The sequence below is a fragment of the Schistocerca cancellata genome, chromosome 4 (assembly GCF_023864275.1).
Source record: "Schistocerca cancellata isolate TAMUIC-IGC-003103 chromosome 4, iqSchCanc2.1, whole genome shotgun sequence".
Classification (NCBI taxonomy): Eukaryota; Metazoa; Arthropoda; class Insecta; order Orthoptera; family Acrididae; genus Schistocerca; species Schistocerca cancellata.
In genome coordinates, this window is record NC_064629.1 from 518591017 (window position 1) to 518603890 (window position 12874).

The 12874-nt window shown below is 40.1% G+C and overlaps 1 protein-coding gene across 1 annotated transcript in view; it reads left to right on the plus strand.

Annotated features, from left to right (window-relative positions):
• LOC126183450 (transforming growth factor-beta receptor-associated protein 1-like) overlaps positions 1–12874 on the plus strand; it is a 165396-nt gene that overhangs the window by 98563 nt on the left and 53959 nt on the right. The window lies entirely within an intron of this gene.

The window sequence follows — 12874 nt, forward strand, 5'->3', positions numbered from 1 at the left end:
AATGAACAGAGTCCAAAAGATAAATGCCATAAACAAAACCAATAGTACACAACGTGCACACGTCAGGGATCACGTTACAGTTGTCTTAGACTGGTTGTTGGCTGGCTTATATGCAGGATTTTTGCATGGTCTAATGAAAGGGTATTCCAGGCAACAAGTGCCATCAGAGTAGTAGTGCCATGGTGATTGACAGTAATTTTGTACTAGCAGCTTGGTTTCCATGGTGACCCAGGGTGACACAACTATGGTTGAAGAAGGTACACTGATCAGCTAGAACATTATGTCTGCCGACCTACTATCAGTATAAACCCATCCAAGTGACATCAGTGTCACCTGGTGAAGAATGACTGCTAGTGAGACATGCACGGTGCATGTAGTGTCAGTGAGTGTACTGTCTGTATGTAGAATGGGGAAGGCACATGATCTATCTGAGTTTGACTGATGGCAGATTGTGGTGGCCCCAAGGCTTGGCATGAGCATTGTGGAAACTGCTCAACTTGTCGGGTGTTCGAGGAGAGCTGTGATGAGTGTCTTTAAAATGTGATGAAACCAAGGTGAAACAATGTGCAGATGTCATGGGATTGGGCAGCCACACCTCATTACAGATTTTGGATATTGTAGGGTGGGCATATTGGTAAAACAGGACAGGTGGTGAACTGTGGTGGAACTAAAATTAGACTTCAATGCTGGGTAGGGTATAGGTGTGTCTGAACACATAGTGCACTGAACACTCCTAACGATGGGCCTCTGCAGCTGATGACCCATGCATGTGCCAATGTTAACACCACAACATCGGCAACTATGACTCAAATGGACACATGACCATCGGCACTGGGCATTGGCGCAGTGGCAGAGTGTCGTGTGGTCTGATGACTCCAGAAACCTTCTTCATCATGCTGGTGGGAGGGAGCAAATCCATCATCTTCAAGGGGAACAGCTCCTTGGCACCTATACTGTGGTATGGAGACAAGCTGTTGGTGGCTCCATTATACTTGGGGGAACATTCACATGGGCATTCATGGGTACAGTGAAGGTCGTGCAGGGCATCATGATGACCAAGGAGTTTTGTGCATTGATTGCAGACCATGTACATCCCTTCATGACAATTATGTTCCCTGATAGCAGTGGCATGGTTCAACAAGATAATGCACCATGTCACAAGGCCAGGAATGTGACGGAGTGGTTTGAGTAACACAGTGGTAAGTTCCAGTTGATGTGCTGGCCCCCCAACTCTCCAGATCTGAACCCAATAGAACACATCTGCTATGTGATTGAAATCGGCATCAGAGCTCATCGCGCCCCCCCCCCCCCCTTTCCCCAGAATTTACTGGAATTAGATGACTTGTGTGTGTGTTTGCAGACCTTCAGAGACCTATTAAGGCCTCATTGCTTCCATGCCATGAAGCGTCACTGTTGTTATCTGTGCCAAAGGTGGACAACTATTAGGTAGGTAGTCATAAATTTTGGATGATCAGTGCAAATTGCCAAGCACATTGTTGTGTGTGAATCGGTTGTACATCTGTTGAGCTGCTGCTTATTCAGGAAGCAAATTTGTTGTATTAATGTATACTATGAGGCAAAAAATGCAGCATCTTTGTCTGATGACACTGATATTTTCACAAGACTGTCTAAGTTTGATTGAATGGATGATACTTGTTATAACAAGTGCAGTTGGTGTCGGAAATGTAAATCGCTAGGATATAAAATGAGAAAGCATACAACCTCGGGTTACAACGTAATGGAGTGCCAGCATATTTCAGTATTAACGTGTGAACATAGGCGATTGTGGACTTTGGGAAACTGGAGAGACTGAGTGAGAATATGGTTAGAATATTCACTTGTTGTAATGTCCCATGATTTCTTTCTTTGGGGGGGGGGGGGGGGGGGAGAGAGTTCCATTTCGAGATTATGGTGTACATTAATACAATTGACAATGTAGCTGAACTCATTGTCTGAATCAGCTGTGCATTTCAAGAAGTGAAACAGAATCCTACCATGCCCAACAGAGTTAGACTGTCATTGCTGCAAAGGGATCAGGTGTGTAATGAGGATCAGGGCCAGCTATTTGAACATGTGTGTAATAAAATCTAATTTGTGTTCAATTGCTGATGCTTAATTTCAGTTCCTTACTTGACATATCATATGCTTGATGTATAAAAAGTGGGTTAAAAGAATGTGTTCCTTAACAATAAATGATCTGCTGTATGTGACATGATGTTCCTCAAACTTCACTGGAGATATCCTGACAAATGCTGGATTTACACAATATAGGAGACAGTTGAATTCATAACAGAAGAGATCACTGAATACTTAAAGATTTCTAAAGTTGGTTCACTGCACTTATTGTGGTCTAATTGAGGACACATTGAAATAATGCAGGAGATTTTGTTTGTAGCTAGGCAGTTCATGTATTTTTAATATTTGAAAGATGGTTATGACCATTACAGTCTGCCTAAGATGTTCCTTGTACTTGGATGAATGTCTGCATTGAGGTAACACCAACTAATTCAGAAGAAAACACAGTATGTTAAATTTTTTTGGCTGGTGTAGCTAGATGGTCTGCATCATGGAGCAATTTCCACATATAAGTGTGATATTAAACCCTAATTGTCATTATTTGTTTCATTGTGAAATGTAGAGTGATGTAAACTGAAGCATACAGTAAGATGCAGCTGTTGCTAGAGCCTGAGATATGTCTTCTGGTGTAGATGACATCAGTTGCTGCAGATTACGTGAAAAAATTGTTGGTGTTAATTTGCTATGAAAAGAAAATTTAGCAACATAGTCTGTCACTGAGGTGACAAAAGCCATGGGTTACACCTAGATCATGTTGGAACTCCTTTTGCCCAGTGTAGTGCAGCAACTCAATGTGGCATAGACTCAACAAATAGTTTGAAGTCCCCTGCAGAAATATTGTTATGCTGCATCTATAGCCAGTCATAACTGCGAAAGTGTTGCCACTGCAGGAATATCATGCATGAACTGAGCCCTCAATTATGCCCCATAAATTTTTGATGGGATTCATGTTGGGTGATCAGGGTGAACAAATCATTGACTCAAATTGTCCAGAATGTTCCTCAGACCAGTTGGGAACAATTGTGGCCCAGTGACATGACATCATTGTTCAGAAACATGATGTCTATGAATAATTGCAAATGGTCTCCAAGTTGCTGAACATAACTATTACCAGTCAACGATTGGTTCGTTTGGATCAGAGGACTCAGTCCATCTCATATAAACATCTCCCCCCCCCACACACACACACCATTATGGAACCATCAACTGCTTGTACAGTGCCTTGTTGACAACTTGAGTCCATGACATTGTGGGATCTGTGCCACACTCGAACTCTATCATCAGCTCTTACCAACTGAAATCGGAACTCATATGACCATGCCACAGTTTGCAAGTCATCTAGGGTCCAACTGATACAGTCATGAGCCCAGAAGAGATGCAGCAGTCAATGTTGTGCTGTTAGCAAAGAAACTCATGTCAGTCATCTACTGCCACAGCCCATTAATGCCAAATTTCGGTGCACTGTCCTGACGAATATGTTCGTCATATGTCCGACATTGATTTCTATAGTTTTTTCATGCACCAGTGCTTGTCTATTCGCACTGGGAACTGTACACAAATGCTGCTACTCTTGGTCATTAAGTGAAGGCTGCTGGCCACTGTGTTGTCCATGGTGAGGGATAATGCCTGAAATTTGATATTCTCGGCACACTTTTGACACTGTGAATGTTGGAATATTGAATTCCCAGATAATTTCTGAAGTGAAATGTCCCATGCATCTAGCTCCAACTACCTTTCTGCATTCAGAGTCTGTTAATTCCCACTGTGCAGCCATAATTATATTGGAAACCTTTTCACTTGGATCACCTGAGTACAAACGACAGATCCGCCAATCCTCTGCCCTCTTATACTTTTTGTATGCACTTCTACCACCACCTGTATTGTGCATATCGCTATCCTGTGACTTTTGTCACCTTAGTGTATAGTATCTGTGAATAGGAGGTACAATAATTACCAAAGAGAGACCAAGGAGCAAATGGATTCTGTGCACATTGGTGAGAGCACATTTTACGTAGGGAGCTGAGTATGATGGTAAATGGGTATGAATGTTTCCAGTTTCTTGTCAGAACATTGTTCTTAGCATTGAACTATTGAAGTCTGATTAACTGAATTTTAGTTGACATGTGGAGACAAGGACAATCAAAGTTGACTATGTGATGGGACAAGTATTCCACAATTACCACAGATATGAGGAAATATTTGTATCTATGTGCGATTGTAAGTGCGGTGCTTGTTCAGAAGGGTTTTTGTGTCAGTTACATCACCAGATATGGAACTTAAAATAATAGTAAGTTTCCTTTAATCACAAAGTATATACTATTGAAGAGTGACTTGCTTAAGAAAAGTGAGGTTAACTCTGACGTTAGAAACTCCCATTAAAAAAATCCTGGAGGATATTTGCATGAAACTGAAAGAGAATTTTGCAATTGTTTTATGTAATTTGACACAAAGTTTAAGCTTAAACACATATATCAGGTAGATAGAAAACTACTGGAATAGCTTTACAGTTTAAATTCCATTGTGAATTTAGAGAACAAAAATGAAGAGAGATTTGTTATATGTGGAAAGTGTGTACAAGGTGTTTGAGAAGGCAGTTCCATCATTTATATGTCACACATGTTTTTATCACATCAGTATCGAATTCTGTTTGGGGAAATAAGAGAAGTAGCAAACATATCAAGTTATTAAACTTTTCTCCTCCTCCTCCTCCTCCTCTTCCCCCCCTCTTCATCTTAATCTTTTGTGGCTTTACAGTTCCTTGTAAGATTTGGCTTCTTAAACAGTTTCCCACCATTTATGTCAGCCCATTGTAAGAGCTGTGCAATTTCTGTAACCCATTTTCCAGAGATCCTCAATGACTCCATCCTTGAATTTGATCCTTGGCTGACCAGACCATCTCTGTCCTCCTGGATTTTCTTGTAATACCTTTCTGGGTACTTCAGCATCACCGATCTGGGCTATATGCCCAGCCCACCTCATTATGGATGATTTCACTATTCTTCTGGTATGTGGGCATTTGTAAATGATGTACAACTCATGAGTGTATCTTTTCATCCATATTTCTTTTTCACAAATTGGGCCATTGATGCTTTGAAGAATCTCTCTTTCGAACGTGTGCAGTATTTTGATGTCGTTTGCAGTTGGCTCCAAGTTACGGAGGCATATGGAAGCACTGGTCTTATAAGAGTTTTGTAGGTGAGTAACTTGGAAGTACAGGTCAGGAGCCTTGATGATAAGAATCTTGTTAGTGTAAAATATTAGTCTCTGTTTGATTTTGTAGGCAGTGGAATATGAATAGGTGACTGTTGAACACAGATACTTGAACTGCTCAACTAACTCAAATGTAGTTTTCCACTGTTATTGAGACTGATATGTTCCCCTTGTGTACCTCTCTGGCACCCATGTATATTGTGTTCTGCTGGTTGATGTTTAATCCAGTGTTCCTACTAGCCCATTCAAGGGCAATAAAAGTCTCTTATATTGCCTTTTGGGTTCTTCCCACTATATCTATATCATCTGTGTAAGTGAGCATTTGCTCTGATTTATGGGAGATTATCCTTCAGCTCAAAATGTTTGCATCTCTCACCATCTTCTCTAGGGCAGCATTAAAAAGGAAACAGGCCAGTGCGTCACCTTGCTGTACACTGTTTTCGATGTTCAGTGTATCTGAGACAACATTCTTCCATTTCTTATGCTGCTTTGTGCCTCGATCATTGTTAGTCTCACTAGCCTCACTGTTTTGCTGGGGATTCCCAATTCAGCCAGGGCATGATATAATTGCTCTCTATCTATATTATCATATGTAGCTTTAATGTCTATAAAGAGCTGATCTGTGCCAATCCCAAATTTGATCATCTTCTCTAGGATTTACTTTAGAGTATAGATATGATATACAGTTGACTTTCAATGGAGAAATCCACACTGATATGTCTCTATCTCTCTCTGAATTGTAGGAGGAAATAGTGAAATACTATATTGGAGAAGAATTCTTCATACTCCAAGTTAAGTAATGTGATCACCCAACAGTTACGCATTCTAACTGATCTTCTTTCTTATACATGAGACATATTATTCCTTCTTTCCATTGCTGAGGCATTTTCTCCTCTTCCCATACTGAAGTAGCCATCTTTAAGAAGATCCATTGAAAGGCTACCTCCTTGGTGTCCTGCTGTGATGCAGTCTGTTCCTGCTCTCATGTTGTTTTTCGGTTTCTTCATGGCAGTTCTTATTCCTCATAGGTTTGGTGGATCTATGCCATAAGCATCTTTTTCTTCATGTACCCCTGTTGGGCTTCTTGATGCTAGTATTCTGGAATGAGTAGTGTTGGAAACATCTTTCACATATTACTTTCCGCTCACTTAAAAATTTTCATCTTTTATCAGGCTTGTTTTACAACCAAAAGGTTTCTATACTACATTTACTTCTCTGTAAAACTTTGTTGCCTCATCCTTATTCCTCAGAAACTATATTTCTTCTCTGGGGAGTCTTCTTTCCAGTCCTCCAATTTTCTTTGTAATCTTCCACATCCTTCATACACTGTGATTGGTTCCCTTTTGTATGCCTTGTTTGTTTCTTCCATTACTATTCTGCATTTGGCATTGAACTGTGAGGGTCTTGTGTACCTTGCTTCACTTCCTAGCATTTCATTTGCTGATGCCTTGTATGTGTCTTTAATTATTCTCCATTGGTATTTGATTTTACTGCATTCTCCACCATTTTTGAGTATCTGTGTTATCCTCTTGTGGTACTCTTCTCTAATTTCAGCTGATTCAAAAGCTGATATATTGAGGCATACTGGCTCATGTTCCTTGCACTGCATCGGAGATTGTAGCCCCCCCACTCGTGCCTGTACCAAAAAATGATCTGAATCTATATTTGGGTCTCTACGGCTCCTCACATTCGACAAATCTGATTTTTACCTTGCGTCTTGCAGCACGTGATCAGTTTGATGTGATGTTTTCCATGTTCCTTTATGTATGTCTTGATGTGGGAACGGTGTTGGGCCTGCCACCATGCTTATGAAGTGAAGTCCATTTTTTGGTTTGGAGATCTGTTCTTTCCCCAGTTGAGCATTTAGGTCAAAAACTGTTATTTTAATGGTGCATTGTGGACAGCCATTGTATGAACTTTCCAAAAGTTCTTTCTCTTCTTCTTTGGATTCTTCTGTTTGATGCATGGATGTTAATTGTAATTAAATTTTCACTTACCACTTCAGTCTACATACATAAAATCTATCTGTGTGAGACCAATAAAGTCTTCAGAGACTTTTCTGTTCTCACACAGATATGATTTTATGTATATAGATTAATGTGGTGAGTGAAAATTTGTACTAAGGCCGGGAATCGAGCCTGAGTCTTCTGCTTACTAGGCAGGTGGCAACTAAGCCACCTTGGCACAGCAGTTCACACAACTGCATGGATTACCCTGGCATGCCTTGCTCCTCGATCCTAATTCTAACTGCCACCCCAGTCACTGCCACCTTGCCCCTAGTAAGCAGGAGACCTGAGTTTGATTCCTGGCCTTGGTACACATTTTTGCTCACTGCTTAAGTCTATATTCGTAAAATCATATCTGTATGTGACCAGTAAAGTCTCTGAAACTGGAGCATCTCATTTATGTAAGTAACAGCATCTGGGTTTCAGGCTGGATCCACCGTTTACATTTGATGCGGAGGTACTATTCCAGAACATGGAGAGCTTTGGCAGTTCTGTTTGGGTGTAAGGGGAATTTAAAGTAGACTGGTGTGGCACTGAGAATGTGGATCGAGGAGGGAGGCGTGCCAGAGTAATCTGTTCAGTTGTGGGAACCGCTGTGCCAAAGATGGCTTAGAGGCTAATGCACCTGCTTAGTAAGCAGGAGATCCGTGTTTGCCTCATGGATTTGGTAGAAATTTTCACTCCCTGCTTTGGTCTATATACGTAAAACTGATTACCAAATGTTTTAGTTGTTGTTGGACCATGAACCATGTGCCAGACTCATGCTTTCTCTCACTGCAGCTGTAAAATGTTAGTTTCTTTCTTTTCTAGATTCAACCTTCCAGTCCACCTTACTTCTTGCAGCACTATGATGCTCTGAGTAAGTTTCATTGTTCGATGAAGCAACTCTCTCAAGGTTCCTGGATGTCATGTAGATCTCACATTACAGGTTCCCATATATAAATCTGACTTACACTTTGTGTGCCTTTTTTTTCTTCCCCAAGTCATTTGTCCATTGCTGTCAGTCCTTTCCATGCTTAGTCCATCTTCCTTAATCTGTCAGGCTTTCCTTTGTTGAAGTTTCACAACAGATTTTTTTGCAAAGCAGGTTATCAACCCTATGTCCAACTTCTGCCACAGGACGGGGGTGATTTTTAATCACGGTATTCTTCCCTTAGCCTCTGGAGAACAAACCACAGAAACTAAAATGCATCAGCTTGTCTCTTTATTAACCCCAGCTGCCTTTCTAAAGTACTTCTTTCCCACCAAAGCTGCCATTGGGATCTTCACCTTGTTCCTGGCTAGGGGCCCTTATAAGGTATTATCATGCGGGCCAGTTGATCCAAGTTTTTTTAACACGGTGTTACTCCACTAGCTCCTTCTTCCCCACTCCTTGCAGGTCCTCAGGCTTGCCACCTGTTTACCAGAGTTCTTAAATTTTTCACAGTCATCAAAGCGTTAACTCATTTGTGTCAGATTAATTTTGGAGGCTGCTGATGTGTTTACATGATTGGTGAAAGAACTCTTGCTTACTGACTCGCTCTTCATGTTAAGTTTTTACAGTTAATTCAAGTCTTGGTTTTTGTGGTGACTACCGTGGTGTGTCGCAGAAGAAAATATACAGACAAGAATATCGCTTTGCTGTATCTATCAGTAGCTGGATGTCAGCACATATGTTGGAACCCAGGAGAGAAAAAAGTGAAGCCGCAATGAGGATGGGTCACCTTTGGAAGAGAACACGACACAAAGCAATAGCCAAGCTAAACACGGCTGACTGATGGTGGATGGGACACAGACAAGGACAAGATCAAAGCAACCTATGTAAGAACAAGATGTAAAGGGAAAACCTTCACCACAATAATGTCAACAGGCCAGGAAAAAAAGAGAAACAATCCAAATATCCAAATCGTGATCAGAGGGGGGGGGGGGGGTGAGGGGGGGCGGAGAGAGAGAGAGAGAGAGAGAGAGAGAGAGAGAGAGAGAGAGAGAGAGAGAGCCAGGCAAGGTTGTTATCAAATAATCTGTAATACAGTGATGATAGTAATGACAATATGAGACATGAGTATGGAAATGATTGACCATTAGCTGGACAGTTGTATTTATACCGGCTGCGAGAAACACTGTTGGCTGGTTTATACATGTGGTGAGATGTGTGGTATGCTCACTGTGCGAGCACAGCACTGCTGCAATACTATGCCATCTGACAGCCTCCTAGGTCCATTTCCTACCACGGAGCCGAATGCCAGACCTTTTTATGATAATTAGCAGTGAATCTATCGTTTCTTAATATGCTGAAGTTTGTGGAGATCAGTTAGCTTTTTTAAGGTTTGATTCCACAGTAAGTAGAAATTATTTCAAATGCTACATTACTTCTACTTGGACTAAATATTTTGTCAATAATAGTGTTTATTTGTTCTAGTATTGGTCAGTTTTGGCTGTAGAGCAATTACCAAGTTGATTTGACTGTACAATATCATGAATACAAGTCATGTGGAAATCTCATGTTGATTGTAACTAATCATGGACCCACTCATGCAGGTGAAGGATAGGATCCTATCTTTAGAACTTCTTTTCATCTTCCTTTTTTGTATTTGAAAAGTTAATCTGAATATGTAGAGATTGAGATCTAGGAATGTTTACATGGTTCTTTTGAAAGCCCATTAGGTGAAAAAAATTAGTTTTCAAAATCACACACAGTCATAAGTGATAGGTACACACAAATAAGAGGCAAAACAGAAAACTACTGTGATTATATCATTTCCAATTAATAACTTCAGTTCTTAAGTACATTGCATGCAGTAACATAAACCCAGACACCTTGAAAGTTAGTTTTAGTTTTTTCTTGTTCTGTGAATCATATTCATGACAAATCATCATTACACAGAATGTATCAATAGGTTCATAAATAAAATATGTTTTCTCTGTGAAAGCATGGCTACATGCTGGCCATTTACAGAACTAGATTTCTCGCTTTCAAAATTTGAGACACACAACCCAACCACATGTATAGAGATTAGACAAAAATATGGAAACGCTGTGAGAAATGCATGCCTGAACATAAATGAAATGCTATTCAAGCCTTCATATTGTGCTGTTGTATTTGACCATGAAATGCATCTGCGGAATGTATTAGTCATGGTCAGAATAGTGTTGTATGTAGTTGTGAGTGGATTATATTGGAGCTAAGTGAATTAGAATGTGGACAAATTGTTACTGCTCATATGGTGGGTGCTTTCATAACCAAGATAACCGATGTGTTTGGCATTTCAAGAAGCATCATGTTAAAGGTTTATACTGCATACAGAGAAAGCAGAACAACATAATCTGCCAAGTCACAATGCAGACATAAGTGTGTTTTGCTTGACTGTGATGGACGATTGTTGAAGAGGATAGTGACAGAAAATCTCCATAAGTTAGGAATTGCAAGGTGAGCTGGAATTCCAAAATGACACATCAGCTATGGAAGTGCCCATTTCAGGAAAACATACGGAAGCCATAACACCTGGACTATGGAGCACTGGATAAAAGTCATTTGTTTGGATGAGTCTTTTTTCACACTGTTTCCAATTTCTGGCTGAGTTTATGTCTGGCATAGGTTGCCCCAAGCATGCAGTGCAGGCTGCTTGCTGCCAAGAGTGAAACATGGTTTGTGTTTACTGATGACTTTGGCAGTCATATTATAGCATTCCTTGGGCTCCATGGTTATCCTGCAAGGTCACATTACTGCCAAGTATTATGTGACCATTTTGCGTGATCAGGTCCATCCCATGGTACAATGTGTGTTCCAAGATGAGTGGGCCCCTGCTCACACAACTGTCATGATCCAGGACTGGTTATGTCAGCACAAAGACACCACAGTCACCAGATATCAATAACATTTAGCTTTTGTGGTCTACTTAGGCAGGAAGGTTGCACAGTCACTATCTGCGTCCGTCATTGTTACCTGAACTTGCCACTATTTTGCTGGTAGAATGGTATAAGAAATACAGAATGTGTGTTTATCCATTCTGAGACAACAGGAAGCTGTTTTCATTGCCAAGAGTTTTCTTGGATTATATAAGGCATGGTAATGTGTTGTGTATTTGATCTGTCCATATCTTTATCCACCCCTAGTGTACTATCTACTCATAAATTTATATATGGAATAGAAGGAGGTGTCAAGCAGAAATTATTTGAATTTGTTTTTAAAACTTTCATTATATTCCAGTACCTTTAATTAACTAGTGAGTTGATCAAATGTTTTTATGGCTGCATACTTTGCTTCTTTATGTGCAAGAGTGAGGTAATGTTGTGTTTGTTATATTTAACTTGAAGGAAGACAACTTGTGAGTGAAGATTGTATTTGCAAAACCTTTATTTACAATGACTGGTTTTGCTAAAACAGAGTTACCGTCATCTGATCTTGGTATAGGTTAATGCAAGCACCCAGTTAGATCTATAAATGTACTCCATATCTTAATTAGCTGGATAGTTGATGTAAGATATATCCAGGTTGAAACCAGTATTTATAATATGTTTTGCCAAGTGCATCTGTCCCATATTACAAGCCACAGAGTTTTTAAACAGTTGCCCACATGAAGTTCGAGGATGGACTGTAGATATTATACTTACAGCATGCTTCCATGTAACGCGTACTGTGGAAGTGCCCCACACGATTTGTCCGTATCTCGTCAAAGAATGAAATAATGCAAAGCAGCCCAATTTTCTGGTGGTTTCATCACCAAAACCAGCAATTACACATAGAGCAAATGTTGCTGAACTTAAGTGTTTGAGAACACCTATAATATGTGATTTCCAGTTCAAATTATGATCAGTATGCTCACCCGTAAATTTTGAACATTCTGTTTCAAACATGTCTTTAAAAATTTCATGTGTTGTCTGTTCTGTTGGGTGTGATTATGATGCTTGTATCATAAGCAAGGAGCAAAATTCTGCTTTATCACTGTGAGATGGGAGGTCATTTATATATAGCAATACCAAAACTGAACCTTTGAATTGCCAGTTATAAGTTGCCCCCACTCAGAAGAAGATTCATCATGAGAGCTGAGGTAGCTATGTAACATGCCCCTCTGCTTCATATTAGTTAACCAAATGAGGTGATGCAGTAGCTAGCACACTGGACATGCATTTGAGAAGACAATGGTTCAAATCCGTGTCTGGCCATGCAGATGTAGTTTTTCCATTATTTCCATAAATCACTTAAGGCAAATACTGGCATACTTCCTATGAAAGGGCATGACTGATTTCCTTCCCCATCCAGCCCTAATCTGAGCTTGTGCTCCATCTCTAATGGCCATGTCAACGGGATGTTAAACACGTATCTTCCTTCTTCCTTCCCTATCAGCTGAATATAAAGTGAAAGACTTAAACATTATACCTTGAAAGTTATGAGCTTTTAAGTTTCTTTGAAAGAATGTTGTGATTTGCACAGTAAAATACATTAGACAAATCACAAAAAATTACTGTAGGTGAATCTTGTCATGTAGATATTTTAATAAATAGTCAGTGAAAAGCTGGAAGGAAAGTTTAGTGGAGAGGCTGTTCTTTATATCAAATTGCGACTGACTCGGATTATTATATTTGAAGACATGCCCAACTATACT